The 27305-nt window shown below is 42.1% G+C and overlaps 1 protein-coding gene across 3 annotated transcripts in view; it reads right to left on the reverse strand.

Annotated features, from left to right (window-relative positions):
* The window catches only part of PAG1 (phosphoprotein membrane anchor with glycosphingolipid microdomains 1), a 152910-nt gene extending 125860 nt beyond the window's left edge, over window positions 1-27050 (reverse strand). For 2 of the 3 annotated variants that reach the window (XM_010863403.1, XM_010863399.1), the window contains exon 1: window positions 26974-27043. The gene's annotated coding sequence lies outside the window, so the exon portion shown is untranslated. Of the gene's footprint in view, window positions 1-26973 lie in introns of all 3 variants that reach the window. The other variant, XM_010863400.1, reaches the window with a different exon arrangement.
* Between the last annotated feature and the right edge of the window lie 255 nt (window positions 27051-27305).

Raw genomic sequence — 27305 nt, forward strand, 5'->3', positions numbered from 1 at the left:
CAAAATTCTTACTGTTTCCTCTTGAAATTCAATTTGCTAAATTATTTTACAAGTGGAGATTTATCACAACTCTGTCAAGAACTGTGAAGGCTCTGAGATTATATCCAACTTGGAAGCTAACAAGTTGCCTGCCACATTTCATGGATGCTGTAAGAAGACAGAACTGTGAAGGCTCTGAGATTATATCCAACTTGGAAGCTAACAAGTTGGCTTGCCACATTTCATGGATGCTGTAAGAAGACACAGGACTCTTGAGTCAGAGACAAAGGGTTGTATTACTTAGGGTCCGGCAAGCAAGCAGCATGGGTTTCCTGTTTAGTCACTTCTGCTTGGCGCTCAGGTCCCAGGGGTGCCGGGGGCTGGGGGCTCAGGTGGCTGCTGTGCCTGCAGTGCGCCTCTGCATCACACCTAAAGAACCCTGAGTTTGGGGAACATGAATTATTCATCACAAAGCCTTGCCCTGAATGGAGGCATTTTTATATTGGATAGTAAATAAACCTATCCTTTGCTCTGAATGTAGACAGGATCCCTGTCCTCTAACGCTGTTCACATCACAAACATCCTTGAAAAAGTATTGCTTCTATTTGTAAGACATGCAGAAATGTGAGACCTTTTCCAACACTCTCACTGAAAGCAAACAAACAAAAACAAACAACAACCCTGTAAAGACTGACTGAAATTGCATTCTAGTTACAGATTAATTTGGGGAAGGACCACATCTTTCCTACACTGAGGTTCCCAAGCTATAAACACTGTATGTCTTTCCATTTACTTAGTTCTTAACACGTGGCGTGGCGTGTTGCAGTCCATGGGTCACAAAGAGTGAGGCACAACCAGGTGACTGAACAACAACAATATGTGTTTCAGATAAAGTTTTATACTTCTCTTCATAAAGGTAAGATTGTTCTTGAGTCCTTTGTAGTTTTCTGTTGCTAACATTCAGTTCAGTTCAGTCGCTCAGTCATATCCAACTCTTTGTGACCCCATGAGCTGTAGCACACCAGGCCTCCCTGTCCAACACCAACTCTCGGAGCCCACCCAAACTCACATTCATTGAATTGGTGATACCATCCAACCACCTCATCCTCTGTTGACCCCTTCTCCTCCTGCCCTCAATCTTTCCCAGCATCAGGGTCTTTTCCAATGAGTCAGCTCTTCGCATCAGGTAGCCAAAGTACTGGAGTTTCAGCTTCCACATCAGACCTTCCAATGAACACCCAGGACTGATCTCCTTTAAGATGGACTGGTTGGATCTCCTTGCAGTTCAAAGGACTCTCAAGAGTCTTCTCCAAGACCACAGTTCAAAAGCATCAACGCTTCAGTGCTCAGCTTTCTTTATGGTCCAACTATCACATCCATACATGACCACTGGAAAAACCACAGACTTGACTAGATGGACCTGTGTCGGCAAAGTAATGTCTCTGCTTTTTAATATGCTGTCTAGGTTGGTCATAACTTTCCTTCCAAGGAGTAAGCATCTTTTATTCACGGCTGCAGTCACCATCTGCAGTGATTTTGGAGCCCCCCAAAATAAAGTCATCCACTGTTTCCATTGTTTCCCCATCTATTTGCCATGAAGTGATGGGACCAGATGCCATGATCTTCGTTTTCTGAATGTTGAGTTTTAAGCCAACTTCTTCACTCTCCTCTTTCACTTTCATCAAGAGGCTCTTTAGTTCCTCTTCACTTTCTGCCATAAGGGTGGTGTCATCTGCATATCTGAGGTTATTGATATTTCTCCTGGCAATCTTGATGCCAGCTTGTGCTTCCTCCAGCCCAGCATTTCTCATTATATACTCTGCATATAAGTTAAATAAGCAGGGTGACAATATACAGCCTTGACGTACTCCTTTTCGTATTTGGAACCAGTCTGTTGTTCCATGTCCAGTTGTAACTGTTGCTTCCTGACCTGCATACAGGTTTCTCAAGAGTCAGGTCGGGTGATCTGGTATTCCCACCTCTTTCAGAATTTTCCACAGTTTATTGTGATCCACAGTCAAAGGCTTTGCTAATATATATGATATTTTTATATCATATAAAACAATTGTGTAAATGATGACATATCCTACAACTTTCTGAACTTGTCCCCAGGTAAATTCTGGAACTCCCTCTTTGTTTTATCAATCAGTCAACAGCATTCTGCAAATATGCAGCAGGTACCTTAATACATGTCCTTGAGGCAGACTATAAACACAGCTAAGCATTTATGGAGCTCTTGCTGTGTGCTGGGTATATAGTAGTTTTTTAATTTCTCAAAACATTCTAAGAAAAATTCTATTATTTAGATGAAGTCAACAAAATAGAATATGTCACTTGCCTGAGATCACACGTTGGTAAATAGATCTTGGGATCTAGATGATTTCCGATCAGTCCAGCTTTAAGATTTATGCAGGTGTGAAAATGTCAATTCCTGAGTAACAGTGATTTTCCTCTCCAGTTGGGAGTTTTCAGGATTGGCTGAAATGTCACCCTGGATCTCAAGTCAGCATCACCTCTGGCTTTTTGATGAGTGTAGGCAAGTAACAGACCTACTTAAGTCCTTGTTTTCAAACCACAGTGAAAATACTGCTTATTCTATCAATTTCACAGGCTTTGAAAGGAAAGTGAGAGGATAACAGCAAATTGTGTAAAACATCATAAAATGTAGATGAAGTGCAAATGGTTCTAAAAATGCAGGTATTGATCCTTACTCTGATTTGGCAGTGTCTGTAACAGTCATCCTGTTTTTATCTTCAGTTCATTTAAGAATCAACTCAGCAAATGTTTGATTGGTTATTATGAACCAGTTTCACCACCAATGGATGACACCACCCTTATGGCAGAAAGTGAAGAACTAAAGAGCCTCTTGATGAAAGTGAAAGACAGTGAAAAAGTTGGCTTAAAACTCAACATTCAGAAAACTAAGATCATGGCATCTGCTCCCATCACTTCATGGGAAATAGATGGGGAAACAGTGGAAACAGTAGCTGACTTTATTTTCTTGGGCTCCAAAAATCACTGCAGATAGTGACTGCAGCCATGAAATTTAAAGACGCTTACTCCTTGGAAGAAAAGCTATGACCAACCTAAACAGCATATTAAAAAGCAGAGATATTACCTAACCAACAAAGTTCCATCTAGTCAAAGCTATGGTTTTATCAGCAGTCATGTATGGATGTGAGAGTTGGACTATAAAGCAAGCTGAGCGCAGAAGAATTGATGCTTTTGAACTGTGGTGTTGGAGAGGGCTCTTGAGAGTCCCTGGGACTGCAAGGAGATCCGAGTCAATCCTAAAGGAGATCAGTCCTGAATATTCATTGGAAGGACTGATGCTAAAGCTGAAACTCCAATACTTTGGCCACCTGATGCAAAGAACTGACTCATTGGAAAAGACCCTGATGCTGGCAAAGATTGAAGGCCTGAGGAGAAGGGGATGACAGAAGACGAGATGGTTGGATGGTATCACCGACTCGATGGGGATGAGTTTGAGCAAGCTCTGGGAGTTGACAATGGACAGGGAAGCTTGGCATGCTGCATTCCATGGGGTCACAAAGAGTTGGACACAGCTGAGCAACTGAACTGAATTATAAACCAGTTTTAGTGCTAATGCTCAGACTCTTGTCTATCCAACTCTTTGAGACTCCATGGGCTACACAGCCTGCCAGGCTCCTCAGTCCATAGTATTCTCCCAGCAAGAATACTGGAGTGAGTTGTCATTTTCTCCTTCAGGGGATCTTCCTGACCCAGGGATCAAACCTGTGTCTCCTGCACTGGCAGGTGGATTCTGTACTGCTGGGCCACCAGGAAGCCCTAATCCTAGACACTGGGGAAATAAACATTAATATGTTGTGATGTCTACCTTTAAGGAACTCATAGTCCAACTGGAAAAGAGAGACCACTAACCAGGCGATTATGATAAAGTGTGAGCTGCTCTTGATAAGGGATACTCTAATGAAGCATTATGGGAATGCAAATAAAGGACATCTAAACCAGATTTGACAGGGGTGGTTGGACAAGCACAGCTAGGAGCTCAGAGAAAGGGGTAGTTGAAGCCGGAAGCAGGACTTAATAAGTCAGTTAAGGGATTCAGGAAATAGTTTATGCAACATTTAAGGAACTTTGAGTTGATGTATAATTGGAACACAGAACACACAGGAAATTGTAACAAATGAGGCTGGATAGACAATCAGGGACCAGGTCACTAAAGACTTTGTATCCATGCTAAGGAGTTGGTGCTCTTTGCTGGAGACCACTTTTAGAAAAACTAATGAATTTTAAAGAATGGCATGAATAACTCTGCACCTTAGATAATTCTCCCCAGCACCAGGGTACAAAATAACATAGTTCGGGCTAAGTATGGCCAAAAAACCTTAAAAATCACATTGGGCTATACCTCATCTGGATGGTAAGACTCTAAAAGAATGGCAGAGGGATTTGAAATTCAAAGGCAGGTTCAGTATTTAACAGACACAGTGTATAAACCTTGGTGACCAGGCACTATGAAGAGTGAAGGATACAGAGGCTCAGAGGGACTTCCTGTTTTATTTGCCAGGTCTATTGAATGGTTGATAGAAAGACTTCAAGAAGAGATAAAATGTGGCAGAGATAAAATGTGGCCTATGGGAGCAGACCAATCAATCAGCTGGGTATTTGAACACGTTCAGTTAGAATATCACATAGCAAATACTCATGTTGTGTCAGGCACCAAGAGGAACTCCAAAAGAAGCACTAAGCACTAAACATAATTCTTTTCCTCTACGGTCTGGTTAAGAATACACAGATATGAGGCAATATATGTATATGCATTGCTGATTCACTTTGTTGTACACACAAACTAACACGACATTCTAAAGCAGTTATATTCCAATTAAAAAGAATATACATATATGAATAAACTATTTATAGAAATAACTGATAAACACTAGGGTGACTTCAACAGTGAGTGGCCAATTTTAACAATGAGTTGTACTTACCACAGTAGTTAATCTAGTAGTTATGGTCTAGTATCCTAGATCATAGGGTAAACCAAAAGACCCTGACAATATTAGTTTGGACATCTGTCTGAATAAAGATAAATCCATTTATGAGTATTAAAATGACATTACTTTCTACAATGAGGCTTCAGAGAAAACATTTATTCTGAATATGATTTCACCTTTGTCAAATATGACAAATCCATTGTATCTCAGAACAAATGTTAGTGTTAGTCACTTAGTCATGTCAGACTCTTTGGGACCCATGGACTGTAGTCCACTAGGCTTCTCTGTCCATGGAATTCTCCAGGCAAGAATACTGGGAGTGGGTAGCCATTTCCTTCTCCAGGGGATCTTCCCAACCCAGGGATCGAACCAAGGCCTCTAGCATTGCAGGCAGATTCTTTACCATCTGAGCTACCAGGGAAGCCCCATCTGAGAGCAAAAAGGTTTCGAATCGTCAATCAATTCATCATCAGATGTTGACGTATCTCCAGAGATTCAACAATATTAGCTCAGTCCAAAATTTTATCCCTTGTCAGTAAACTGATCTGATAACCGCTTTGTAAATTAGGTTCACCATTTAGCAGCATGTGTTTGCCAAGATAATACATAAGAAACAACAAAGAAAATTATTTGTCAAGTCAATGGTATTGTATACCATTTTACCTAAATTAGAAGGATGTGTAATCTGATCCAACAATTCATTCTTTAATCCCTAAGTGGTCTCAAAAATAGTGTCAATTTCTTGTGGTGTTGAGCTCCAATAGAGAAATCACAGGAAAACAGAGGGAGTAAAGCATAGAACACAACTTTCATCAGATCTCCCTTAAATCCAAGAGAGAGCCTCCGTGGTGGCTCAGTGGTAAAGAATTCACCTGCCAATGCAGAAGACTCTGGTTCGATCCCTGAGTCATGAAGATCCCCTGGAGGAGGAAATAGCAATCCACTCTGGTATTCTTGCCTGGAAAATCCCATGGACCAGAGGAGCCTTCTGGGCTACAGTTCATGGGATCGAAAAGAGCCAGACATGACTGCGTGACTAAGCATAGATCTCTTCAATTCATGACACAGGTGAGTCATGCCACCACTTCAACTAGATCTCCTCTCCTACAAAGCGGGAATTGTGAGGCCTTAATGATATACATTAATGTGCTTGAAAAATACTTGGTTTTCAACTAATGTTTAATGAATGAAGCCTCCAAGATATATACTGAGCAAAAAAACCTATAAAATGAAGAAAATAATACGCTAACAATATACAATCTTTTTGGCACCATCAAAACTACCTGCACTAAAACAGAACTACGTATCTGACCCAAGCCTGCCCAGGTAAGTCATCTTGCCTTCAGTGGCAGAGCCAGGAATCAAGGGTGTAGCTAGCATTTGGGGTAATAACCTAGCATAATTAATTTTAACTTGAAGGTGGTCATAAAGTCTAAAAATTGGTGAATACACATAACATATGGTATATTAATATTACTTTGCGTGCATGTATGCTCAGTCATGTTTAACTCTTTGTAGCCCGCCAGGCTCCTCTGTCCATAGAATTTTCCAGCAATAATACTGGAGTGGGTTACATTTCCTCCTCCAGGGGATCTTTCCAAGCCAGGGATTGAACCTGCATCTCCTGTGGTGGCAGGCAGATTCTTTACCACAGTCACCTGGGAAGTAATATTACTATATTACTTTACAATACAAAATATGTTCTAGGACATATATGTCTATTTCCAGACTTTATAGACACTCTACACAATCAACACAAAATGCTTTCACTGCAATTAAAAAGCCAAAGTCTCTTCCTGCTTCACAAATCGATGTTCTTTAAACTGCAGTTAAACCTTTGTTTTGCTTCTCATTTCAAGACTGTGGCTGAAGTTCCTCTTTTGCTTACAGACACATGCTGGCAGGTGGGGGGTTTGGAGGCATTTTGCTTTTACAATGCAATTGCTTGTCTTGTATGTCAGACCTCCAGAGGCGGCCCTAAGCCCACCTCCTAGCACTAATGATGGAAATGAGGCTGAACAATAAGCAACAAAACGCCACACTGGGAAAACCTCTGACTATCATGTTGGGGTCTGGAAGGGCCAGCCTTCCCCGTGGCAATTTGCAGGACCCAACAGTCAGGCTTCAAGGGAGACAGAGCCCCTTCATCTTCCTGGAAGTTCATTCAAACTGGGTTCATGCCTGAGGCAGGCCATTCATAACTGGGGTACAGCATGAGTGGAGGCCGACAACCTAGAGGATGCTGGTCCTCGCCTTGGCCTGCCTGAGCAGGGCACCCAACGGAGGGGGCATGGCAGCGCAGGGTGAGGGGGCGTGGCAGCACGGGGTGGTAGGGGGGCAGGCACCCGCTCTGGGAGAATTTTTTCTTGCTTTGTTCATGCTCTTTGTCTCTACATATTCCCCAGGGGCAAGGGTGTGCTATGAGCTGAGTGATATTTCCCCAAAATTCCTATGTTAAAGTCCTAACTCCCAGTGGCCCAGAGCATGACTGTATTTGGAGTTATATCTAAAGGCAACTCTCAAATTGCCTTTAGAGAGGAAATTAAGTTAAAAATCAGGTCACTAGAGTGGGGCCTAATCTAATCTTAAGAATGTCCTTACATGAAGAGGAGAGGACACGCAGATATCAGGGATCCATGTGCCAGAGGGACAACGCTGTGAAGAGGCAGGGAGAGGATGCCATGTGCAAGCCAAGAAGACTCCTCGTAGGAAACCAGCTCTGCTGGCACTGGTCTTAGACTTCCAGCCTCAACAGCTGTGAGGATATATATTTATGTTGTTCAAGCCATCCAATCTGTGGTACTCTGTTACGGGAGCCCTAATAGACTAATAATACAGGATGCCTTCCTTCCCCAAAGTCTGCTGCTGCTAAGTCACTTCCGTCGTCTCTGACCCTGTGCAACCCCACAGATGGCAGCCCACCAGACTCCTCTGTCCCTGTGATTCTCCAGACAAGAACACTGGAATGGGTTGCCATTTCCTTTTCCAATACATGCATGCATGCTAAGTCCCTAAAGTCAGGCCCACCCAAACTTTATTATGAAGTTAAATCTCCAGATAAATACATCCAATATGCCATCACCAGAAGAAAATAAAGCTGGAACCTCCCTCACACTCTCAAATGGAGGCAGGTGGGTCACTGAAGTCAATGTGTTTTCAAGCCAGCTTTTACACCAGATCTCTAATTATCAGTGTGCTTTCCACACAGCAACCCTCCTCCACCTCGTCAACATCATTTGCACAACTCTTGGTTCAAGAGCCACTTAAAAAATAAATGACTCATGGCAACTGAAAGCATGATAATTTTCTGTGAGGCATGATGGTTGGGTTTCTAGGTTTACGGTGATTAAAAAAAAATGCTACTCCTTAAACCTCTTGGCTTCTTTTATGGAAAAAAAAAGGCAAAAAGAGACCCAGAAAGACCAATGAAGATCAAATTTCTCCTTTGTAATATACACACCCATCCCAATTCCAGGACTTAAGAAAGAACATTAAAGTTTTCCTCCAGAAAAGCCAGCAAAAATGGACATTTCTGGTTCTGTCCCAAGATGGGATGTACTGGATTTGCAAGAAGGACCATGTTCATTCATGAGATGATTAACCTGCAAAAGATTTCTGAAATTTTGCAGAGATGTTCTTCCCATCTTCATGCAGGCAGCACTGGCTACAAATAAGGGCAGACTGCTTTGCCAGTCACAACATGCATGAGCAGTATGACCTTGGGCCAGAGGCTTAATCACATTGAGCCTGTTTCCCAATCTGTAACCCAGGGAGCATACATTCCTTTTACAGAGCTGTTGTAAGAATTACATGGGATAGTCGAGTAAGCAGAGCCCTCAGACATAGTATTTCTCAAAAATCAGGTTCATGGACTCCACGCATCAGACACCGGAGGCTTAATGAAGTCTTGCTGAAGTCTTGGGTCCCACTCTCTGTCACTAGACCAGGTTGGGGTCTAGAAGTCAGCACTCTGAACAAGCATTTTAACAAGTGGATGAAGGCTGGTGATGTTGACAGGCCACGAGGCCCTGTGAAATCAGGACCAAGGGCAGAAGAAGAGCCCAAGATCAGCAGTCTAGTATCAGGTCAGCAGGCTGCCCGCTCTGCTCTCAGCAGGTCCCCTGGTTCCAGATCCCGACTCCAGCCTGAGGCACTGGAATCCCTAGTTCTGGTTCAAGTTCACCTTTCGTCCTGCTCTGAAGTGATCTTCCTAAAACACAAACCTGGTCAGGCTGCTCTCTGCCCTCCTCTGACTGCCTGAGTCTGCTCTGGCAAGGCTGGTCTCTGAATTCTGGTCAGCTTTGCCTGTTTTGGTCACATGTCAGCCTAAATGTCACCTCCTCCAGGGCGCCCTCCCTAACTGCCCAGTCACTCCCAGTAACATTAACACGTTTTACTTTCCTAGAACCTAATACCTGCTGATATTCTCTTGTTTATGTGACTATCTCCTCCCGCGAGAAAGTCAGTGTGTGGAACACAGAAAGAACTCAATAAACGCATATTGAATGGATGAACACGTTAACTAATCATTGGCCTGCAGTGCCAGCCTTGGCAAGGCTCTCACTCTGTATGCAGGAGGCAGAAAAAGTGCATTTTTCCATGCAAGACAACAACTGTAGGACAAAGTTTCAATTACATGATATCTTGTGTTCAGGGGAAAGTGTTACAGAAATACAATTTCTGTAAACTGATCCCATTAAAGAAAGCTGGCATTTAAGTCATTCCTGTATCTTTACAGTAGCTCATAAAGTGAAATATTCCTTTTCTTTCTTTGCACAACTGAATTTTCCAAAAATTTTACGAGACGCCCTTAAAACAGTTAGCTGTGCATCATTAATGCCAAAATCACCTCACTTACAATTTTCTACTTACCGACACAAATAAAAGTATTGTCACTGTCTTTGGAACAAAATATCCCTTAATAAGTGGCAGCAGTAGGGTCCAGAGAGTATGGTAGGCCCACTCCTGTTATAACTGTTCTCAGCTCCTTTAGACACTGCGGGACAATGGAGCCTGTCCAAAGGGTCCTGTGTGCTGCTCTCAGAAAATGGACGTGCATTCTGACCACAGCATGTCTAGAGAAGAGGCTGTATAAAGAGACCTTTATAAAGAAGCCTATTCGAATGCATTTCTGTCCAACTCCGGGACTCATTAATGTGTAAGGAAAGATTTCCGAGACCCATAGGTGCATTAAGAATAAAAGCAAACTCTGAATAGATGACAGCTCCATTTTAGTACTAGCTTCCCCTCTCCCACTAATTCAGAAAAATTACATTCTATACAACAGTTTTCCAGCAAAGACCCTGCCACCCATCTTTCTCGTAAAAGAAAGGCAAAGTGAAAAAGTCTCCACTTGGGAACTTTAATAGGTTCTCCCGCGTGTGTCATTGTGGGGAGTGAGTTGCAAGTGAACTAGCGGCAGATGAGGCAGGAGGGCGCCCAGCTTCGGTTTACAGAGTTACACAGAGGAAAAAGGAAAACAGTTGGTTGCAAGGCTGGAAGCAAAAGTTCTGAAACGAAAATCAGGCCCCTGGGTGCCAGCCTCATGAGGAGATAAGTGCAGGCTTCGCCCGAAATGGCTTCTGGCCTGCCGAGACCATGGGGGCCACCAGGATTTACTAATGAGAACATGGTCCCAGGGGGAGAAGTCGTCACACCAGCTGGGTGTGTGCAGCTGCCCGTACAGACACCCACACCCTGAGCTGAAACCCAACATAAACTGGGGATGTTGCCATTGTTTAGCCTCTTCCTGTCCTTTTATTAAAAGCAGTATTTTTAAAACTAAAGTATAGTTGATTTACAATGTTGTGTTAATTTTTACTATATATCAAAGTGATTTAGTTACACATACACACACACACACATATATATATATGTATGTATGCATGCTAAGTTGCTTCAGTCGTGTCCGACTCTTTGCAACCCCATGGATTATAGCCCACCAGGCTCCTCTGCCCATAGGATTCTCCAGGCAAGAATACTGCGGTGGGTTGCCATTGCCTTCTCCAGTATGTACACAGATACACACACACACACACATCCTTTTTAAATACTCTTTTCCATTATGATTTATCACAGGATATTGAACATTGTTCCTGTGCTATATAGTGGGACCTTGTTGTTCATCCATTCTAAATATAAAAGCCTTTAACTGCTCACCCCAACTTCTCACTCCATTTCCCCCCAACTCCTCCCCCTTGGCAACCAAACTTCCCTGCTGGTCCTTCTAGTGATTCGATGGCTATAAACAGGTACTGCTGCCTCTACACAGGTGGTTCTCAGTGTAGAACCACCTTGGAGGAGCTTTCAAGCACCAGCCTGGCAAAGCTGCACCCTCCCCCTGGCACTCCCCCCACCACAGCATGGTAATCGGTAATCACAATTACTAGAGGCGAGCCCTGGACATCACCAAGTATTAAATCTCTCCAGGTTGTTAGTCACTCAGTCGTGTCTGACTCTTTGTGACCCCATGAACTGTAGCCCGCCAGGCTCCTCTGTCCATGGGGATTCTCCAGGCAAGAATACTGGAGTGGGTTACCATGCACTTCTCCAGGGGATCTTCCCAACCCAGGGATCGAACCAGGTCTCCCACACTGCAAGCGAATTCCCCAGGTGATGCTTTTTGCAGCCAGTGTGGAGAACCACTGCTCTACAAGTGGCTGGAGAGAGGGAGACACATATAAGAGGGATCAGAGGGTCCACTCCAACAGAAGGGGGCAGCATCCTCACAGCACATAGAAGGTGGGGGGCATATTTAAACGAGGAAAGACGACGGAGCAGTAACAAGGTGGGGCCCTTGTGTGCTGTCAGCCCTTTGATAACAGGAAATGTGGTAACAACAAGCAATGTTTGAAAACTCAAGAAAGGAAGACGCTTGGCACGAGAAGACAAACTTGTCCTGGCTAACCAAGACAGGACGAGTGGAGCTATTTAAAGCTGGGAGATAAGAGATAAAATGAATCTTGGGAAGAGGTTGTAAAACCTGTGAGGAAAGTGTTGGCTGAAGCTGGAGAAGGAGATGTCAACTAAGATGCTCCAGAAAGAAATCTATGCTAGAAAAGGCGGGGCATGCACTTCCACTGCCAAACGGTGATGACTCAACACCTGTACACATGGATGGTTCCCCTTTAGACAGAAATTTTGGTGTCACCCTTGAAGCAATTAAGAACTGTAAAAAACAAAGAAAAGAAAGAGGCAGCAAATTACAGCATGTACGCAAGTGCCCACTAACTTTGGCTCACATTGCTCTTTAAGAACTTAGTACTGCCTTGATGTTTTGAGCCTTAAAAAAGCAAAATTCTTGGATGTCCCTATAAACGTGCAGTTTTTCTCTAATGCTAATGCAACACTACACCCTCTTTTTTTTTTCTCATTTGCAGAAATGGAGTTCCCTTGTTTATAAATGGGTCCCACAGTCTAGAGTACAATTCTGTTTAAGTAACACCTCTGTAAGGGCATGCTTGCTCACATGCCACAAAAGCAAATGTACATGTTGATCAAAATACTCAATGCTCATTCTACAGCTCCCTAGGAGAAGGCCAGCTAAAACTCACTGCCATTGCAGTTACAATTCCACCACTGGAATCTGGAAATTAATAGAGATGTGAAATTTATGATTAAAAGACTAACAAGGTTTGCTAAATGCCATTAGGCAAATATATAAGATGATTATGCAGGATTTTAAGCATTCTGGAACAAGTCTGAAATATCTTGCTTTGATGGGTGTCCTCCTTCTAAGTTGTGATCCCAGTAAAGACCCTTATGTCATTTTCTTCATGTCTTCCTTTCTTAAATTCTAAATATCTTCACTTCAAGAGAACTGACTCCAGTGGATTCCCTACCTTGGCTTTTCTCTTTTCCTTTAGGTGTTCAATCTCACAGCCCACGATTTTGTGACAGGTGTGATGGTTACCAAGCATGAGTCTGGGGCTACTGTGGTGATGTCTATCATTGTTACCTTTGGATTTTCTTCAAGGCCATCTTTTCTGACCCTTAAAAGCTATTTTCATCATCTGTGGCCCTGGGCCTGGCGGAGGAAGGGATGGGCTAGATGAACATGGCTACAATCCAGGCCTAAAGCAGGGAGGTGAAACCACAGACATAAGAGAATGTGGGTCTGGCTGGCCATACACATCCATACCTGGCCCTCATCCACCGAAACTGAACAGCTAATCTGGCATTTTGTCAAGTCTGATGGGAAGTTAATGATGTGAAAGAAAGACAAGTATACCCATGGCTAAGCTGTATGAAGCATGTATGTGGCAGAGGAGATGTTTGAGGTGGGGCTGAAGGAGGATGGGACAATTATTTTTGAATGTAATATCCTGGACAGGTTCATAAACCTTTAGCCACAACTTTAAAATGCAAAATTTTGTGAAAACAGAGTGTCTTTGTTATTTTGCTACCAAATGAATTTGTTCCAAACCCTGACCTGAGCTGACAAGTCTTTTTCTGTCCAACTAAATGAGAATATTCATCTACTTTGCTGTAGAAATGACTGTGTCTCCCGTATGCCACGGGAGTATTACCTAACTTATAGGATGCAAACTGCATTCCCTTTCTGAAAGCTAGATGGATTCTAAAAGACATTTGGCCCCAGAGTGTTGGGCTAAAGAACTGCTGACCTGCGTACAACTCCCCAGACAAGTGAGTTCTCCAGATTTAAGCCTTATATTATTTTCCCACATCACGCAGGTGTTTACCAGACCTCAGCTTTTCAATGACTTCTACAATATTATTTTAGTAGACACATTTACAGGGAACTAAACAGGACAAAGCTAAGAAACAGGCATACCATGTCCGATTTCAGATATGAGGCCTTAACACACGCACTCATCTTTTCCTCTGTCACCTTTCACTGTATCAGTCTGGGAGTTCTGACACTGAACATCCCCAGTCTGGGCCACAGCAGGTGTACTATGCAGGTAGTATGAAAACGGGAAACATGATGCTGATTTTCAAAAAGAAGCTATCAAACTGTGTGTTTATTTTTGTAAACATTTTTAAATTCGTTTAAAATTTTATGCAAAAATTAATATTCCAGGGCATCCCTGGTGGTGCAGTGGATAGGAATCCACCTGCCAATGCAGGGGACATGGGCTTGATCCCTGGTCCAGGAAGATCCCAAAAGCCGTGGAGCAATTAAGCCTGTGTGCTACAACTACTGAAGCCTGCGTGCCGCAACAAAGACCTGGAGCAACCAAGAGTAACGTTAATTAAATAAATTTCAAAAATTAACATTCCAAATAAAATGTCCATAGATGTGCCTTTTAGCAAATGGAGACGGAAAGTGAGACAGAGAAGAGAAAAAAGACATAAAGATTAGCTCTTGCCTGGGACTGGCAGTGAGAATGCAGAATGAACACAAAGGGGCCCAAGGGATCTTTCTGGGGTGATGAAAAAGTCCTAAAACGAAACTGTGATGGAAGTCCCATAACTCTGTCAGCTTTCTACAGATCCATGAATTGTACACTTAACATGGGAGAGTTTTATGTCATGTAAATTATACCTCAATGAAGATGTGGGAAAACTAATCCTAAATGTTGGGAGTAACACTGTTTATGTCAACACCTCTTCTTTTGTCCTGATGTTTCAAATTAACACCAGTTCAAACAGGGGAAGAAGGATGCAGTAAATGAGATCCATTCCGATCATTAAGGGAAAAGGAGAAATTTTGCTCCCAAATGACTAATTTTACATCCAGACAGAGGAGATGAGTTCTTCTAGATACTCCCCCACATTTAGCAAATGAAATTGAAATTATTTCGAATTTAACATGCCACATGTGCCTCTCTAATTACAGCATACATCACATCAAACAATAGTATTTTGTTTACCACTCATCCTGCAAAGACGGCGGAAACTCCTGAGGACGATGTCATGGTCTTCCCCACATTTTCAGGACCAAGCAGGTGTTCAATGTATGAGTTTATTAAATGGAAGGATCTCTTCATCAGAACCACTGAACACACTTCCATTTGCATGAACAATATAAAGCAAATTAGAAAGACACTCCCTACTTTCTAGACCAGGGTTTGCCACCCACAGCACTGTTGACATATTGGCCCCGATAATTCTTCCCTGTGGAGCAGGGCTGTTTGGTGCACTGTGGGATGTATAATAGCATCCCTGGCTTCTACTTGTTTATTAGATGCCAGCAGTAGCCCTGGCATTCCCCTCCCCGCCCCGCCAACCCCCACCCTCGCTCAACAGCTGTGACACCCAAAATGTCCTCTGGGTGGCAAAGTCACCCTTCCTTGAGAACCACAGCTTTAAACAGGAAGAGTATAATGAAGATCAAATCAAACTGTTGTGTTCATATTTCAGCAGTGCTTTTCATGTTATTACTTCCTAAAGCTAGTGAGAACATCAAAAAGAAAACGCATATGACTAGCAAATGATAATTCTTTGACCACGGGCCTTGGCATTTTATGGGGAGAAGAAAAGAAGTTCTTTTTAATTTCCTTGTAACTGCAAAGATGCAAAAGGCTTGTTCTGATCCAAGGCTGACAGTTTTCAGGATATGTGGAGCTGGAAAAATCCGTATGAGAAGGGTCCAAATGTCAAATGGCCTATGGCTGTAAAACAGTATAAAAGCAGCGTGCTCTTTGCCAGCACTGGGCTGTTTATTATGAACTGTAGCTAGGGGAACAATTCTGAATATGCTATTGAATATTTATTAAAAGAAAAGATCTACAATAATGCAGGTCCTGACCAGCTGCTATTAGTAAACCACTCAACCAGTTGGAAAGGTTAAGAACTGTGGTGGCAAAAACCATTAAGTGCAAGTCTGATCCTTTGGCATTTTGTTTTTTCTCAGCCACCACAGTGTTTAGCAATCCTCTTCCATACACCCTGGCATCAAATCTGAAAAGCTGTTATCCATATTGTATGCTTTAAATGAGTCCCTGAACATTACAGTTTCAACTCTTACTTTGGAGATACTGGGAATTTCACGCTGATGTTAGAAGCTTAAGATGTATATTTTGGGCAAAATGACTATAATATAGTACAGCAAAGAAAAAATTGTCTTATATTACTTGACTGTGTTTCGTTATCAAGATTCATAATACTTTACTGCAAAGCATCATTATTTTTTATTTAGGAAAACAGAGAAATACACCCCTAACCTCAACACTAACAATTTAGGCCCTACACATGACATCATTGGTTTCAGCCACTTCTGGATTTATCAGTCTATCGCATATGAGAAAAGGTTATAGCAGAGTGTTTAACTGTCAATTCCTAATATCTGAAAAGGAAGCATATCTTTTAAGACTACGTTTGTAAAAATATTTATATCTCTGCACGTCTATTGGCAAACATAAGTAGGTTTAGGATTCTGAAACATTAAGCATATAATTCCTCAATCTGCTAAGAGAAAGAGCATACACAATATGCAAAAAGCCCTCTATTCAAACAAGCTGTGACTGTATACATAACTATGGTATTCAAATTAGATTACTAATTTAGACATGTTCTATCATGTCAAGTAGATACTAACATAAAAAAAATGTCAGAATAAAATTCAACAGGAAGAAAAATGAGGTAAGGAAAATTCAATTACTCTCTTTAGAAAATGAAAACTCCTAGTACATAATATTAAAATACATACTTCTGGAAAGATTAGTGGGAATGCAGCTTAATTACTCATCTTGGTGGTGAGTAATAAACACAGTATTGTCAAATCACCTCTACAGGATACTACCTCTGTGCCCTGGATTATCATATTTGCATTTGGATGAAACTGGGATACGTGAGGCATGGAATGGCTAAACTAAGTTTCATTTTACCTCGTCTGAATTTCCTCACATATTATTATAAAATGCACTAAAATCACACATAAAACACAATATTATTTGATATTATTTAAATTCTCATATGCCTATATTGTAATTTCTCAACTGCAACGGACTAAGGCTACCATAACACACCATGTGTAATGATAATTACTAGAACTAACACGGTTGCCTAACATTTTTATAAAACTTTAAAAAAATTTATAAGTGTATGGCGATTTTAGGAAATCAGCACTAATAATAAAAGATGAACCCACCAAATGCCACAAATGCATAAGCCCTTTTGGATTCAATTTTTTTCCAAAGCTAAAATGTAAAATTGGCACCATGAAGCTTGAAATTGAGATTTAAAGATAAGCACTGGTACCAGCATCTTGCTACTTGCTAGAAATTGCTTTTATCTGAAAACTGCTATTTAGAAAGGCCCCCAGATAATTTTTATGAAATAAAGGTAGCATCATAAACTTTACAAACAGCTGTAAGATTCCATGAACATTTCATGATTCTAAACATTTCTATATATTAACAGTTAATATCTGCCTTAACAGTAGCAAAATTAGGTAAATTTCAGAATATCTGAAGCTAAAATACAAGTTGTAAAACTAAAATAAGCCCTTTCGATTTATCCTGCATAATTTTACACTGCTTAAGAAAAAGACAAATGCTTTAATGCTTTGGCATTAAAAGGGGAACATGATAGCTGCTTTGGCAAGATAAAGCAAGCTACACCACTTAATGTATTTGGAGAATTCAGGAATGATATTATAAAAGGAAAACCAATAGTTTAAACTTAATTTGACTGAATTATATCACACATACACACACACACACTTCTCACCTACAAAGGCCATTGTAACAACTGAAAAACAAATTTCCATTATACCAGACAGCAAGTTTAACCACAACAATTTTACAGTTTAAAATGTTGAATGCTTTTCTTTTTAAACTTAGATGTTTTTTAAGCTTTTTAAGATAATGAAAGAAAAAGATGTTTGTCTCTAAAAAAAGCTTTCCCCTAGTTGGACTTGATTGCATACATTTGCATAAAGAATCTGTGGTCCATCAAATATAAAGACTGCAGTCAATATAGCTTCCACTATTGGTACTTTGAGCAGACTAATGAAAAAAAAAAAACTCTTAAATTTTTTTTAAAGTAGCTACCCCCTAATTTTTCTTTAGTAGCTAGTCAGGAAGACACAGGCAACATAAGGGAGTGGCAAGAAGCCAGAATTTGAAGCCAGAATGCCTTATTTGGGGTCCTAGGAGCTCTACCATTTACTAGCTATGTTATCTGCACAGAGGCACCTCAGTTCCCTCATCTCTGCAATGGGAATAATTCCACCTTTAGGTCAAAATGAAAGGAACAAGGACTGATATGCATGATACTAACTAAAACACATGGTAATTATTTTCATCATCCCCCCAATACTCCAGCTTGTCTATGACTTAATGTTGCCTGTTTCTTATAAGGCAAGTGAAAATTACAGGAAACTGTACCTAATATATCTCAAATAATCCAGTGAGCCAAAAGGCTCATTAATAACTCTAACAAGATTGGTTCAAAGGTCCAACCCTCCAAAGATGCTGTGGCCATGAGAAAGCTTATTTTTGTAAACTACCAAATGATGGGTCATCATCACTGTCCCTTTTGGCGTGCTCATTCATGGGCACAAAGAGACATGCCTGTTATGAGAACCAAGAATTTTATGTGCCAAGAGAGTAATTCTTTCATTCTTCCCACTTTCCCAAGTGCCCATGTCCTGCTGTCAACGAAGGAGAAAAATGAATGGAAAGGGAAAACAAGAAATGACAATTCTATGCTATAAGCAGCTTGAGATCGAGGATCGTGCTTTATTCATGATTTTATTTCTTAATTCTTTCCTTCACCCCACTCCCCGTCCCTTTTCCACACAGTAGGTTCTTAATACTTCTTCACAAGCCTTGAGAGCTCTATGAGACACAGTCACTGTCCTGTGTGTAGTTACAAGTGCGTTAACAGTCAGACTGTTCCTCTGCTCTCTGCCTTTTCTTTGTATTTTACTCCTTTTGTCACCTGGCTCCCATTCCATCAAGCACCTCATTCCGCTTTGCCTCTGGCTTCTACCACTTTGTGTCCAAGCACTTGTCTATAACTTCCCTCACTTAATCTTACTATTCCCCCATCTCCTTTCCCTCTGCCTGCCACCTTGGCCTTCAGGCTCCTTGGAAAAGCTATGCCAAACCTAGACAGCATATTAAAAAGCAGAGACATTACTTTGCCAACAAAGGTCTGTCTACTTAAGGCTATGGTTTTTAAAGTAGTCATGTATGGATGTGAGAGCTGGACCATAAAGGCTGAACTCCGAAGAATTGATGCTTTTGAACTGTGGTGTTGGAGAAGACTCTTGAGAGTCCCTTGGACTGCAAGGAGATCAAGCCAGTCAATCCTAAAGGAAATCAATCCTAAATATGCATTGGAAGGACTGATGCTGAAGCTGAAGCTCCAATACTTTGGCCACCTGATGTGAAGAGCTGACTCATTAGAAAAGACCCTGATGCTGGGACAGATTGAAGGCAGGAGGAGAAGGGAATGATGGAGGATGGGATGGTTGGATGGCATCACTGACTCAACGACATGAGTTTGAGCAAGCTCTGGGAGATACTGAAGGACAGGGAAGCTTGGCGTGCTGCAGTCCATGGGGTTGCAAAGAGTCAGATACTACTGAGCAACTGAACAATGACTACAATGAACCTTCTCAGTCAGATTACAACCTCCACAACAACTCCAAATGCCCAGAAGATCTGAAAACCTGTATCTCCAGCTCAGCCTCTGTCTTAAATTTTAGTACCACAGGCCTGTGCAACTGTCAATAGAATCCCAAGCCCTGGATGTTGCACCGGATATTGCCCTGGTCCCCTGCATCATTATACAAATACACACCTGAATGCATTATCTCCCCCTACAAACCACATCATCCTTTGTATTCACTATCAAGAACTCTGTCCTTTCAATCACCCAAGCCAGAGCTCTGGGAGTCATCCCTAACGTCACCACCCCTTCCTGCTTCTCTTCTCCTTCTCTGTCCCTCCCCCATCTCCCCATCAGTCTAAGTTCAGACCTTAAATCCATACTAGGATTCAACAGCTTTTGCACACAACTGCTCTTTTCCACACAGCCATCCTTACATCCCATCCATTCTCTACAACACACCAGACTGATCCTTGTAAAAGAACGGCCTGAAATGCTCAAATTCATCTGGACCAAATACACCCTACAAGACCCTTTCCAAAGTGGCTCCAAGGCTCCACTCTCCATTTCTGGACCTACCTACTGCCCCTCACGGGCACCTGCCGCAGGGAAAAACCAGCTGTCTCATAGACACACCACGCTCTTCGGCGCCTTCACTGCACCGTTCTCCCTGGTCTCTCTGCTCAAAGAGTTTTGCTGTCCCACTCCTATCCTCAGCTGCCTTGTCCCTTCCAACTCACTCTTTCAGGCTCAGACCCTGCCCTATTCCCTAGGGGTAAGTCACCTCTGTGGACTTAGGTACCCCTAATAGAGCCCAGCATCTTTTATGCACTGGTTAAAACTGGAGTTAAGCATCATTTCCCCTCCCAAGACTGAGAGTTTTGAGAGATGTGAAAGGAATCCTCTTACGTCTGAAGTTTCATTATCTAACACTATGCCTTGTATATCGATATGTATCTGGTGAATGCATAAATGAGTAAAAACCAGTCCAATTAAGTTTGACTCAAACACTGCCAAGCTGCTAGTGGCTGATTATGTGTGAATGAGAGACTCACAGCTCTTTTTAGAAGAGGTCACAGAAAATATCATAAGGCCACTCTGGCTGCAATTCCCAAGTGTTGAATACAGAAGTCGTGGTGTTCCCCTGTGTGGCCATGTTACAGATTGGCTCTTTTACAGTTTGGTTTTTTTTTAATTGTCTTGTGTGGTTTTATTGTCTGTGATCTATAACATGCACTACTTCAATATTAAAGTCTCCCAAAAGCTTCAGTAAGTTCAACCACACGGGGGTGATGGAGAAATGAGTACGGGTCAGGGTGAAAGGCCAGAGTGAGTGGAAGAAACATTAACAGCAGTGACTGAGTCACAAATACCTCAGGACCTGAACCTCAACGACGCATCTGAATGCCCTTTATTTCTTAGGGAACAAATTCACAGGAGAGCTTCCATATGCAACCCTGGAGCTCCCTGCAGACTGAAATAACACATGTAGCAGTGTTGACTAGTCACAGCTTTTGGTCCTTTTAGAAAATCAACTGAAGTTGATTTGTAAATGTTCTCTTACAAATGAACACTAGAACAAAAGATGCAGGGACTGGGTCCTATGAAATTAAAACAAAGCACAAATCTACTGTTGGTCAAATAAAACACTTAAAAAAAAAAACTTGCCTACTCCATGAGGTTCATATGGTTTCAAGTGCTCTGTAGTTTAGCACGCATGCACCCCAATCAGGCCAACTTTCCCTGTCCTCTACCATAAAACCCACACTTAGGAAATTGAATTTTTCTTAAGTTTTTAATCACTCACAGACTTGAAAATTATACAGTCCTATAAAACCAAGAAGGGGGAGTAGGTTAGACATTAACATACCAAATACTATAACAATGACAACATCAAATATAATAACTCAAAACCCAAGGGATATGAAGAATTTTTTAATGGATTTTTAATTTTTTAATGGATTTTAAAAATTGTTTTATTTGGGAAAAAAAAAATGCTCCTTACAAAAGTGTTGCTGCAAATTACAGAGACTCTGCAACAAATATTAGCTCCAGTGTGAAATCGTGAGAAAATAGAGGAGGTGCCATTCATGGTAAAGGGTTTTGAAAATATTGGACATTGGTTTTAAATTCTGCCCTTTCCCTCTGCACTTCGAGTGCAGTTAGAGAGACTAGGATGCAGATACAGAAGATGTGACACAATGTTCATTTTCTGAGACAACATGCTTACACCTTAATTGTGAGACACACATGTTCATTTACTTAAAAACCTCACTGTGACACATGACATCACTACAGTAATGTTCACTGCTGATTAAATCAATTTTGATTTACTTTTTTAGAAATCCCCTGAGAAAATCTCAGGTTGTTCTTTCTTGGATGAGAATGACGAAACTGCTGCTGCTGCTGCTAAGTCGCTTCAGTCGTGTCTGACTCTTAGCGACCCCATGGACTGCAGCCCACCAGGCTCCTCCGCCCATGGGATTTTCCAGGCAAGAGTATGGAGTGGGTTGCCATTGCCTTCTCTGAATGACGCAACTACGTGACATCAAACAGAGATAAAGTTTGCAAGCTTCTTCACTGCGTTCCGTTATCAGTGGATGGCCATATGCTTCGTATTTCACAATGCTAACACGTGGGTTTCTTTTCTGAGATCATTGAATGAACTAAGCTTTAAACTCTTCCTCCACAAAGATCTAGAAGACCGTGGGCACAGACCTTCAACCATCCCTTCAGTTCTATTTCAGGGTCCCTGTGGGGATGGAGTGAGACTGAATAGGATTATTTCAAGAAGCACAATACAAGACATCTATGCAACAAAGCTGGACGATATGAAGGCCCCAAATTACGCAGCAGAACACTAGGCCCCATAGACTCCCAGGCTCCACTCCTGGGTCCAAAACTCACTAATGTGCTCTTGAACAAGTGCTCTGATCTTTCTGCTTGTGCAAAAAATGATAACAAAGTAACCACATAAGGTCACTGTGGGGATTCAAGTAAATCGTGTATGTATTTCCTGGCATGGCAGCCAGCACACATAAGGGTTCTGTGTTAGCTATTCGTTCCATCCAGTAAGGATGTGGCAGACAAATCATGGAGCTATCTGTCCCTACAATCACCCCCACCCTCAAATTCAGCAGCGTCCCAGCCTTGAGGGGCTGTCTCTACCGTGTTGCACACGCACTGTTTATTTGGAGACCTGGTATCACCTTCCACGTGTTTCTCCCAGATGTCTGAGGCCACAGCTTTAGAAATACAATCAGCCCCCAACTCCCCAAGCCTACAGGGAAGATAATTCAAAACAGGAGAGATGACTGGGAAGAGTAAATGGTCTTCATTCATTTTATTCATACCATAAGTAGCCTGCTTTTCTGGTACTTATATCTTCTGACAGCTGGATGTTGGAAGAAAGTTGTCTGGAAACAGAGATAGTCACAGACAAGCCAACAAACAGTTAACAGGGACAAGAAATAACATCATGCAAATTCTAAAGAATTAGTTGAAAGTAACTTCTGGCCCCAACTCGAGTCACAGAAGTGACTGAGGAAGACTTGTATTATCGAATCACCCAGAGCAGAGGAACATTTGAAATGTAAAAGCACTTGAAAGAGTAAAAGGAATATTGGTGCTCTGGCAGGAGGGCTCAAACTGAAGTAGAAGATATTTCAGAGAGATGTGGAAAGACTCAGCTGATGGCAAGGACCCTTTCTGACACCCTCCTGGAACCTTACACCCATGGACTTTTAAATTTTTTAATTGAGATATAATTAACATGCAAAATCATATTAATTTCAGGTGTACGACATAATGATTCAACATTTGTATATATTGCAAAATGGTCGAGATGAGTCTAGTTAACATCCGTCACCATACACAGTTAAAAATAATCTCATATGAAACTTTTAAAATCTACTCTCTTAGCAACTTTCAAATAGGCGATACAGTATTATTAACCTTAATCACCATGCTGTACAGAGAATTTTTTATTTAAAAAAGCCAAGGTAGAATATCTGTCTTGAAGCACCTTTCAGTGGCAGGATACCAGGTTTAATTAAATATTAAATCAGTCTGTAAGCTGCCTGTGGCCTATGTGCCCTTGACAGCAATTACATTTTAATATCTAGAAAATGAGTTAATATTTACCAAGGGCCAGAATACTACGTAGATCTGGATGATACTCTAAGGAAGCCACAGGAAAAAAAGTAACTTTTCAATTATTTTCAACTTTTAGAAGTCAAGTAAGATGCTCAACAGGCTGTGGACCAGAGTTTTAACGAAATGCAGTCCACCAGTCCATGGGCAATTGGTTCTAGAACCCCCGAGGATACCAAAATCAGTGGATGCTCAAGTTCTTTATATAAAATAGCTTTATATCTGCACATAACCTTAAAGTACATTCCCTCACACACTTCAACTCTAGATCTCTTATAACATCTAATACAATGTAAATGCCACATTAACATAAATATGTAAATGCTATATAAATAGCTGCTGGAGCAAAGTAAGTTCAAGTTTTGCCTCTTGGAACTTTCTGGAATTTTAAAAATATATTTTCAACCCATGGTCAGTTCAATCTACAGATGTGGAACCTACGGATATAGAAGGCCGACTGGACAGCTCATACATGACCCCTGAAACTGCTTCCGACCACACTGTACTAAGGCCCAGAGGAAGAATGCTTATTTAACATGAAATATAAATTATTGCCATTCTGAACAAACAGTACGATATGCAGCAAAGTGTACACTCTCTCTCTCTCTGCCCCAGGGGTACTCTCCAGCTAGGACTGAACTCATGCTCACAGATGACACCGATTGCAGATGAATGGCCTGCTTGTGGTGGTTCACTAGGCTGTGCAGATCCCGCAGCTTCATCTGCAGGCAGCAAACAAACCTGGGAGGGGCGGCCTCCAGCAGGAACCCAGGAACCGTAACACACCACTCTCTTTTTCTCAATTCTCTGAATATATGAGCAGGAAAGGAAAAAGCAATGGAATCCACTTCAAACCAAAGGATAAAACCCATTTCACCGGCTGGTATCTCTATCGTGTGCTAAGGTAGACAAGCCTTTTAACAATAATTATGAGAATAATAACAGCTCCCAGTCATGGAGAACTATGCTGTGAGTTAAGCACTCTGAGTACTTTACAGCTAAATGTAAATTTCCTCATCTGTAAGTGAAAGATAAGAAGGCACCTATTTTATTATGTTATTATGAGGATTCCAGGAGAAGAGAAGAAAAAAGCACTCTGGAAGTTGAGGCAGCAGGGTTTGAAAGAGACATACATGGGTTAAAAGCCCAAATGAGATTTCTATGATTTGATCTTGCTGAGTTCTAGTTTCCTCTTCTCCAAAGTGGAGATGAAGCCACCACCTTGAAAAGGAATCGAAAGAGACGACTGGTCAAATACCAGCTGGTGTCTACATTACCAGGAGGGGTTCAACAAATGCTTATACCCTGTATCCTATGATACATGTGAACAGCTTCTGTTAACCTCTGTCTGCAGTCGTTCAATCATTCAATGTCAAGAGTATCCACAGAAGCACTTCCTTTTGTAACAATGATAATTTTACCCAGTTTAATAAGTCGGACACTGGTTTAACAGCTTTATATCTATGAACTCATTTAATCATCATCACAATCCAGGGAGGCAGGTACTGTAATCCCCATCTTACAGACAAACATACTCAGGCACAGAGTTCAGGTAACATGCCCAGGCTCAAACAGATGGTACCTGAGTTAGCAGCAAGTCTCCCTAGTCTATCCTCCTAACCTTGATGTGACAGAGTATATGGGGGTCAACCTGTTTGAGCTGCTATACTTGGATATATATCTTGAGATAAGCAATGGATGCTCTCACCACCAACTACAATGTGTTGAATAACTTATCAACTTCTGAAATAACATTTTGTGTGTTTTCTTAGAATTCCTTAAAATACTATGATTTTAAATGAGATGCCTTTTAAATGAGATGCCTGTAACTAGTTCATCTTGTTCCATGTGCCAGAATACTATAAATAAATGTGCTTCTTTTTCTAAGGAGCACCTAAATAAATCTCACATTAAACCACAATCCTGAGTTTTGCAATATAAGTCCAAATCAAAAGAAGATATATTAGGGCAGTCTGAATGTTATCTGTTTTATTAGACTAATGACTTCCATACCAAAAAAATCTGAATATTCTCCTTATCTCTAATATTCATGTCTTCACAGTCATAGCAGTACTGTATGGTATTTCAAACTATCCTTTTACAAATTTAATTAACTCAAATATTAAACATCAATGATGATAATCTATTTCTCTGCTTAAGAGGAATCTCTGGGGGAACAGATGAGAGAGAAAGGTTAAAGAATTCTGGAATTCTATCCTTCAAAGTAGGACAGGGCATCTACCTATAAATCATGCTCTTTGTTTATTAAGATAATTAAGCCTAACAGTACACTTAACTTTCAGACTCAACAATTGTCTGGCATGAACAATTTCCACTTTTTCTAAAACAAAGGGGATGTGTTCAAAGGGGTCCTCTGCAAGCTCCCTGTACAATGCATGCTATTTTAAAACATGATTTATGTGTCTAATTCCTGGAGCTGCCTTGAAAAATATACTGGGTTTTTCCTTGCATGCACCCTATTAGGAGAAGACACTCCAATCTGAAGAGTGCACTCTGTTTCAGACTGCAGGGCGCTATATCATGTCAGCATTTTCATTAAATACGTTCAAGCTGGACCTTAAACAAATGGAACGGAGAATCACAGCTGCAGCCACTGCAGAGAGACACACTTATCCGGCCGGGAGGCTTACATAAGAGGTGTAGGGCAGTCAGGGTGAAACCCAAGTGTCATCATCTGAACACGACTGCTTTGAGATTTGCTCACATTCTTCACATAAATGGAATCACGTAACACTGAGCGGATTTCTCATTTTATTTGCCTTATAGCACAAAACTGTAGGTTGACATATTAAGTTGTTTTCCCCTAAAGGATTGGGCTCTAATTAGGGAAAACTGGGAACTTCTGCCTAGAGGGAAAGTGGGATGCGCGGGAAGCCTGGAGGCCAGAGAAGGAATGATTTAGCCTCCATCCCTGAAGACCTAGGGCATCCAGGAATATTACTGGAGTCACTCCCCTGAGGACCTGGGACGGAGGTGACAAGAACCCCCTACCTCCTGTGCGGGCGCGCGCGCGCGCACACACACACACACACACAGTCAAGGAGCTCGGAACAAGCAATCAGCAGCAGGCGAAATGCCCTCGGAGCACCTGTCCTCTCACAGCACATTTCCAACTGGCACGTTCAGCAGAGACTGGAGCCAGCCCGCCAGGGACGGCTGCCTCTCCCCGCGTACCCTGTCCGCGGCTTTGCTTTCTCAACTCCTCAAGCTGGAGCCCCGCTAACAAAAGGTGCTTCCCACGACGTGAAGATAATAAAAACAAACCTCCCCTTCCCGCGGCGCCACCCTCCAACTTTAGAAACTACAGTCAACTTACTGGGATGCAGGCGACAGGGAGCCTTCAAGGGGGACCCCGCTCCGGCTGCGCAGAGCCCAGCTGGCCCCGCACTGCCCCGGCGGCTGCGGCGGGTGCGGGGCGAGGCACTGCCGTTCTGCACCAGCCGCCTCGGCTCCGCGGTGCCCGGAGCCCGGCACTCGCTGGGGCGCACCGCCTGGCGGCAGCGGCGACAACGAAAACTACACGGGTCCGCGTGGTCCCGAGCGCTGCCGCAGCCGCCCGCCCTGGGGTGCAGCGCTCCGAGCCCCTGGTGCGTGTCTGGCTCCGAGGGAATCGCGGCTCTACAAGAAAGGCGGGCGGGGAAAAGCCGA

The sequence above is a fragment of the Bison bison genome, unplaced genomic scaffold, assembly GCF_000754665.1.
Source record: "Bison bison bison isolate TAMUID 2011002044 unplaced genomic scaffold, Bison_UMD1.0 scf7180017864491, whole genome shotgun sequence".
In the NCBI taxonomy this organism is placed as follows: domain Eukaryota; kingdom Metazoa; phylum Chordata; class Mammalia; order Artiodactyla; family Bovidae; genus Bison; species Bison bison.